Below are 8,817 nucleotides of genomic sequence, written 5' to 3'. Positions count from 1 at the left end.
AATTAGTAAATCACACATTGAGCTCCTGATGGCTGGCTCAGATAGGCTCCTCTGCAGACACAATCTGCAGCTAATTGTTTTTAATGAGTTGGGTTTGACGAGCAATTACGGCAATTAGACGTCGTCTCTGACCACTCCACCTGAGAGCGTCATCATGGCTTCCATCCCAACTCCACTCAACTCGCCATTCATGTGCAGATTTCCATCCGCAGTTCCTAAAGTGATTTCAGATTGGAAAGGAAGTGGATGTGGTTGGGGATAACGGGGATTACTTTTGGGTTGCCATACACTGTGCGATGACTAGGGGTGATTTGATGCCTGCCGGCGGCCATCTTGGTGATGGACGCTGACAGAGAGAGGAGGGAACGTTCACCCGGCAGGGATGAGGTATGCCACCGGGTCCCCTCCTCTCTCCTCTCTCCATGACCGAGTGCCCGACTTTTTAGAGCGGGGGACACCAAAATGACTGTCAGTCATTTTGGTGTCACCCCTCCAATGGCAATGGTGGCACCCGGGTGCACCTCGCACCCCCCTTGTGACGTCACTGGATTGGCTTCTTGTTTTAAATATCTGATGTCCTATCAGATTTGGGGTTTTTATATGAAGTCAAACCTGGCTCTGATAATCGGTTTAATTTACTAAAGGCATAAAAATCTCTATGGGCAAAAATAACGCATCATGCAGTCTGTCTATAGCATTGACGCAGCAGTTGTTGGTTTTCTGATATTCCCCCCTCCCCCCGTAACTGTTGAGTAGTAGTACCCTTGTTTTTCCACTTCCTTTAACAGGGTGACAACGCTGCTCGCTCTGCCATGAAATGGCACAGCAGCATTGCCACCCTGCAGAGAGGGTCATCTAAAGCTCACCATACAACATTACAATCTGATTGTACAAACTGCTTTAGATCTACCAACAAGTATGTAGTACAAGAGGCTGTCTGATATATATTGATTGGATAGGCTCTCAATACCTGAACAATCTGATTGGATGCAAGCATTGTTCAGGTGTTTGACAGCCAGCGGGGCCGACTAGCAAGATACTGAAGCTTGGCCCAGTGGGAGATTCCTCCATCCACACAGCTTAGCATAGATGGAGGAATCTGTTGCACTTTTTCCATCTGACCATAGAAAGTCTGCAGATAATCTATAGGTGTATGACCAGCTTTAAGCTGACCATACACAATACAATCTGATTGTACAATCTATGTAAAGCTTACCACACATGTTACAATTTGATTGTATAATCTCATATGACATAGTTTTGGTAGATCTAGGGTTGATTGTACAGTCAGATTGTAATGTGTATGGTGAGCATTAGATCCTTTAGATCGACTGTCAAACATATTGCAAGAGCCTCTCATATTACATAGGGGTCTATTCACTAAGCTGCCGAGGGCAGCCGAGTGAATGACCGATCAGAGGTGAAGTGAGCCGAACACTGTTCGGCTATTCACTTCAGGCTGGTACGGCTGATTTCAGCCTTACATCGGCTGAAATCAGCCGTACATCGGCTTGCTTCGTGTGGCTTCGGATCAGCCGAACATGCTCAGCATGTTCGGCTGACCCGAAGTGCAGAAGGAGTTCGAATCAGCCGATCCAACATCTGGATCGGCTGAGCCGAACCTCCGGCAGGCTTCTCACTGCTGTTCGGGCTATTCTGAAAGATCCCGAACAGCAGTGAGAGAATAGCCGAATGCTGCCGAGCGGCATTTGGCTCGGCTGTTCTGCTCGGTCCTTCATTTTGATATTTATTATATTATTATCATCATCTTTTTTATCTATATTCATTTATTATTATTATTATTTCATAAATTGCAGATGGACTTGTAGGGTGCTTGCTAGCATGCTGCCAACACAGGGACTGAGCTATCACCCACAGCTCCTACTTACTGTTTTTAATCAGCAGCTGCTGGAATGGGCTCCCAATCATGTGAACGCTGTGACGCCAATCACAGTGATCACATGATCAGGAAGCCCATAAAGGACCACCAGGAGCCGTCGCCAAGGGGTTAAATTATATCTGAATTTTGTATTGCCCAGAGTTCCCCTTTACAAAACTCCACCGGCTCGTGAGCCCTCACCACCTCTATTATGACATCCAGTTGTGATTGTTGTGCGGTGTTGACATTGCAGTCGATTTACGGTAATATTCTCTTTATGCGGAGAACGATGTGACAATATAAATAACCAAATTCAACTTGGAGACAAATTGATACAAATAATATTTTTCTTGCTGGCAGAGCGCCCAGAATAATATCATAACAATACCAGGCAAAATGTGTCAACGTTCCGCTTAAATACATATTTGTCAATATAAGTTTCTTTGTTTTGGCACACAGTGAGAACGGTGCCGCGCTAATGTGATACATGGTCTTATGGCTCGGTTTATAGACGACGTACCGTGCACCTGTCATTCAGATGAAAGTGTATCAACTTTAATCTTTTATTTTACTCGTCTCATTTCATTCACCTCCTGTATGTATAATACAAAGTTTTGGATATGATACATAAGATCCCGATATAAGGTTTTGGATATGATGCATAAGATCCCAATATAAAGTTTTGAATATGATACATAAGATCCCAATGTAAGGTTTGGGTATGATACATAAGATCCCAATATAAGGTTTGGATATGATACATAAGATCCCAATGTAAGGTTTGGATATGATACATAATATCCCAATGTAAGGTTTGGGTATGATACATACGATCCCAGTATAAGGTTTGGATATGATACATAAGATCCCAATGTAAGGATTGGATATGATACATAAGATACCAATATAAAGTTTGGATATGATACATAAGATCCCAATATAAAGGTTTGGATATGATGCATAAGATCCCAATGTAAAGATTGGATATGATACATAAGATATCAATATAAGGTTTGGATATGATACATAAGATCCCAGTATAAGCTTTGGATATGATACATAAGATCAGATCCCAATATAAGGTTTGGATATGATACATAAGATACCAATGTAAGGATTGGATATGATACATAAGATCCCAATATAAAGGTTTGGATATGATACATAAGATCCCAATATAAAGTTTTGGATATGATACATAAGATCCCAATATAAAGTTTTGGATATGATACATAAGATCCCAATATAAAGGTTTGGATATGATACATAAGATACCAATATAAAGGATTGGATATGATACATAAGATCCCAGTATAAGGTTTGGATAAGATACATAAGATCCCAATATAAGGTTTGTTGGATATGATACATAAGATCCCAATATAAGGTTTGTTGGATATGATACATAAGATCCCAATATAAAGTTTGGATATGATACATAAGATCCCAATATAAGGTTTGTTGGATATGATACATAAGATCCCAATATAAAGTTTGGATATGATACATAAGATCCCAATATAAGGTTTGGATATGATACATAAGATCCCAATATAAGGTTTGGATATGATACATAAGATCCCAATATAAGGATTGGATATGATACATAAGATCCCAATATAAGGTTTGGATATGATACATAAGATCCCAGTATAAGGTTTGGATATGATACATAAGATCCCAATATAAAGTTTGGATATGATACATAAGATCCCAATATAAAGTTTTGGATATGATACATAAGATCCCAATATGAAGTTTGGATATGATACATAAGATCCCAATATAAAGTTTGGATATGATACATAAGATCCCAATATAAGGTTTGGATATGATACCTAAGATCCCAGTATAAGGTTTGGATATGATACATAAGATCCCAAATATAAAGTTTGGATATGATACATAAGATCCCAATATAAGGTTTGGATATGATACCTAAGATCCCAGTATAAGGTTTGGATATGATACATAAGATCCCAGTATAAAGGTTTGGATATGATACATAAGATCCCAATATAAAGGATTGGATATGATACATAAGATACCAATGTAAGGTTTGGATATGATACATAAGAGTTCCCGGTAACAAGAATTGAGCTGGTGAATTGCTCAGGTCCCATTAATACTTGCGAATGGCGGCCAGTGGTGAGGAATTTGTGATCGGCCCCATTCACATGTGTGTCTGTGTCTAGGTGCAGTCGTCCGCTGGTAATGTCGGCATGTGCGATCACATACGAACCATCTTCGATTGCCTACCGGCAGTGGCAGCTGTCATTGTATTGTACATTGCTTCCAGCCTGCAGAAGATTGCATGAGCCTTAGTCCCCGTTTACACCTTGTACCAGGAACATGTGTCTCATTCGTGCACATTATTTCCCCTGTTGCCCATTGATTTCAATGGGGGTCGTATGCGCAACAAATGTGGGAAAGTAGCTCATGTAGCAGATCCTACTACAAGCGTTCCGCGCCCTCGTTTCGGGTACAAATAACAAGCGATGGCACCGTCAGCACATAGCACATTAGTGACATTCACGGGACCCAAGGGTGTGAACAGGGACCTATGGTGGATCTATACCGTCATCACCTCTTCCCCATCCTGACTACCCCACTATTAAAATCTATGTAAACGCTAAGAATTTTTTAAAGCAGGCAATGTAAGCACCTGAATATGATCTGGTCTCAGCCTTTTGTAGTATCTGTACAGCAGGGTTGGAGTGTGGGAGGAAGAAACAGTGCAAGGAGCCAATCACTTCACAAGAAGGCTGCTGAAGGAGAAGGCAAAGTGACAGAGAGATGAGCTCATCACTGTGCTGTGCGGATCCAGGACGACCTGGTCTCAGGGGAGGTGGGTTGAATCAGGCCAGGCGCTACCGCAAGGCAAGCAGCTGCCTGAGGGCGCTGAAGGGTGAGGGCGGAAAAAACAGGGCATTTTGACAAGTACTTGTCAAAATGCCCCGATGCTTGCGCTGTTTTTTTTCTTGGCAGTCGCCAGACAGCTAAATTAGGACCCCACCTGGAGCTCCTCCCACCGGACCAGTGCTGACTCGCGGCTGCTCTCCAGCACAGCGCGCCGCTGAGGACTACAACCAGCGAGGCACATTCATCGAGCAGTGAGTAAGGGCAAGGGGGGTCTGAACTAATGATTATTAGCAGGTGATAATTGTCTGTACTACATATAGTATACACTGTCGGCAATAGATTCACAATTATCCCCTGCTAATATTAATGGGTTAAATGATCCGTAGTACAAGTACATGTTATGTACTATAGATAATTTAACCCATTCATGTTAGCCGAGCATAATTGTAAATCTATTGCTGCAGTGTACTCTATATGTAGTACATAGTACATGTATGTTACACACGTCCAATACACTGCAGCAATAGAGTTACAATTCTCCCCTGCTAACATGAATAGGTTAAAAGATCCATAGTACATAATAGTACAATATGTAGTTGTACTACGGATCATTTAACCTATTCATGTTAGCAGGGGAGAATTGTAACTCTATTACTGCAGTGTACTGGACGTGTGTACTGTATATGTACTATGGATCATGATTTAACCCATTCATGTTAGCAGGGCAGAATTGTGAGCGCCTCCCACAAGCTGAGCACCGAGACGGGATCCTGCCCAGCGACGACTACAAGAGACACCGTGTGAGGTCAACAAGGATCGGAGTGAAACTGTGAGTAAGGGAAGCTGGGACAGGGATGGCTGTAAATCTATTGCTATAATGTACTGGACGTAATGTATATGTAGTACATATATACAGCACACACCTCCACCACACTCCAGCAATAGATTTACAATTCTCCCCTGCTAACAGGAATAGGTTCAATCATGATCCATAGTACATAACATGTAGTTGCACTATGGATCATTTAACCAGTTAGTGAATAGGGAGTGCAGTTAGTGTTAGAGAATAGTTAGTGTTAGTGAATAGGGAGTGCAGCTAGTGTTAGTGAAAAGGGAGTGCGGTTAGTGCTAGTTTATGGTCCTGCTCAACATATTTTGCGGTTCTCCGCACTGTTACAAGCGCGGGGGGAAGGGGGGCGCAAAAATGCACCTTCGCATGTGTAGGCAAAAATCCTTGCACCGGCCCTGGGTTGAATGATGCTGGCCATCAGACTGAGGACATCTATTTTATCTATTAATTAGATTTTTAGATCTTATTATTTTTAGCTGCCGTTCTGCTTTCAATAAATGACTGAAAGTGTTTTTGTTTTTTATATATATATATGTCTGACATAAAACCTGTTGATGATTTCAGCATTTCAGAGCTACCCTGTGTCCCCTGCACACTTCCTGTGTTATCTCAGAGAGTCCATTCACCCCTCCTAATTCTTATCTTTGTCTACAGAATGAGAAGCCTTTATTTTGTACAGATCTGAGAGTGAGATGGATTGAGTAGTTTAGCAAAAGACTCTGGGCAGGGCTGACACCAATCCACAAAACAGCTTCTGGCGTCCACCCACAACAGGACATATTGTGGCCATACACTGCTCAGATTTTGGCCAAATCCTGCTAACTGGACCAAAATTCAGGCAGCATGCGGTCTGTTGGCGCCACTCTGTTCAACAAAAGTCATTTTTTGAATTGGCTTTGTCAAGGGAGCCGGTCCAAATATTCTTACCTGAATGGTGATGGCAGCCAATCCACTGCAGCCACTTTTTTGGGTCGTCCGGCAGTGGTATACCTGTACAATAGCCCCGGCCAGGAAGGGGGGGGGGTATTTCCCCCCATTTTTATTCCCCCATTGTTTTCCAAGCCAGGGACACAATTGGTCAACGCTGTGCGTCCAGCCTATCATTTCTTAAGGGGGGGAGTTGCATTTGTAGGCAGCAGTTGTCTGATGGGGGATGGGGGGGGGGCATGCTATTGCTGACAATGCAAATGTAGCTTATTGCAATTCTTACCAATGTCAATGGAAGGGATGGGGAGGGCCAAAGCTGCTGTCCTGCCTAGGACCCAATCCTGCCCTAACACATATCTGTCCCTTGCGCTGTGATCATACTTTACTGCAAAGTTGTTGTTTTTTATGTTTGCTTTGCATACTCATTTCATATATCATTAGTTAAAGTATAATGAATGAATGAATGAATGAATGAATGAGACTATTTGGTTTATTTTGTATAGATCAGGGACATTTTTGAATCCCTGTTGGGTTTTTATAGCTCCCTGACCTTCCCATCTCTGATTGTCCTGGTGACCATTGTCATCAGGAGGGAGGAAGTGAGAGGAAATCCCAAATTGTAGAGCAGTCATTGGAGCAGGAGGGGAAAGGGATTGTGATAAACTCAGCCATAGACATAAATTAGTTAGGGTTGCACAGATACCAAGTACAGTACTCGGTACAAGTACGAGTACATGTACCGATACTTTCGAGCTCCAAGACTAGACTAGAGAAAAATTCAACAGTTAGGAGGCCGCTGTCATTTGTAAGGAGCACACGGAGGTCCTGGGATTTGTACATCTCTGTTTTAATGTACGATTTTGTTTTTATAAATATAAATAAAGGGATGCACAGATACCAGTTTTGCGAGTACGAGTACTGGTACTTGCCGAGTACTTACAAGTACGAGTACTGATACATTTTTGTTTATTGTCATGTGACAGTTTTTCTAAAACAATACAGACTAATGATTCCAGGACAGTGGTGGAGCGCCAGAGCCAGGTCCCAGCTGCAACCGCTGCAACCCTGGTAGTTCCCATGATAATGCCAAGTATCTGCACTGGTACTCGAAAAGTATCTGTGCATCCCTAAAATTAGTCAGGGGGTCCATAGTCGGGTACACACGGGTAGATTTGCTAATGAACGTTCGTATGAAAAATCCCGCCGGAACGTTTGATAACGCCATCAGACTTGGTAATTATCATTCAAAATTTTTGTTTGATTTTTGTTTGAATTTAACATTTGATTTTGGAATGAATGGAGTTTCCCATTCACTGTTAGAATTCTGTTCGATCGAGAATAATTTAACAATTTTTTTTTTCGTCACTGTGGTCGAAATCGATCATCGATTTGAACTCATCAACCATTAGAAAGTGAAGTGGACATTCCAAAATCAGTTTTATTTGTTTGAAATGCTATCCATGTCTACCCTACCTATGTGTGCCACTTCAATTACCGACTCTCCTATAATGGGGTTACCAGTAGACGCCTGCTGTCCTTGTGGTGTGGCACCGCCTTGTGGCAAGTCTTGGTACTGCATTCTTTTTTTTTAGCAAGTAAATTTTTATTGCAATTTTTATGGCAATACAGAAGTGTAAGACATAGATTAAAATAATCTAATAAAAGGAGTCAACATAGTACTTGAAAAATTATTTAATGCATTGAAAACATAATGAAATTACAAAGCTATATAAGCTCATGTCAGGGACCTAAGCCATTTTATACCAAAAGTGTGTAAATTGACAATTACAGTCCAAATTCCAGAATATTTGATGTATGGGTAACAATTTACACTTGTAAGAACTTGTACTGCATTCTGATTCAGGACCTCAAAACTATTCATAAAAGGTCCTATAGGTCTGAATACTCTATTGGCATCTTTATTTGTTATTTTACCTTTTTATAAATGTTTTGGCATTTGTGTTCTGCATCTGAAATAATTGATTGCACACTTTAGCTATTCAGCATTTGTATGGCAGATTCTAACCCCACTTGCCTAATTTATGAAATGGTGAAAAGTTTATTTATAGAAAAACTATGGGGTCTATTCACAAAGCTGCCGAGGGCAGCCGAGTGAATGACCGATCAGAAGTGAAGTGAGCCGAACACTGTTCGGCTATTCACTTCAGGCTGGTACGGCTGATTTCAGCCGTATATCGGCTGAAATCAGCCGTACATCGGCTTGCTTCGTGTGGCTTCGGATCAGCCGAACATGCTCAGCATGTTCGGCTGATCCGAAGTGCAGAAGGAGTTCGACTCA

Source organism: Nanorana parkeri, unplaced genomic scaffold, assembly GCF_000935625.1.
Source record: "Nanorana parkeri isolate BGI_ZX_2015 unplaced genomic scaffold, ASM93562v1 scaffold1679, whole genome shotgun sequence".
Lineage (NCBI taxonomy): Eukaryota > Metazoa > Chordata > Amphibia > Anura > Dicroglossidae > Nanorana > Nanorana parkeri.
The sequence above is the reverse complement of the archived record's forward strand: the minus strand, read 5'-3'. Positions refer to the sequence as shown.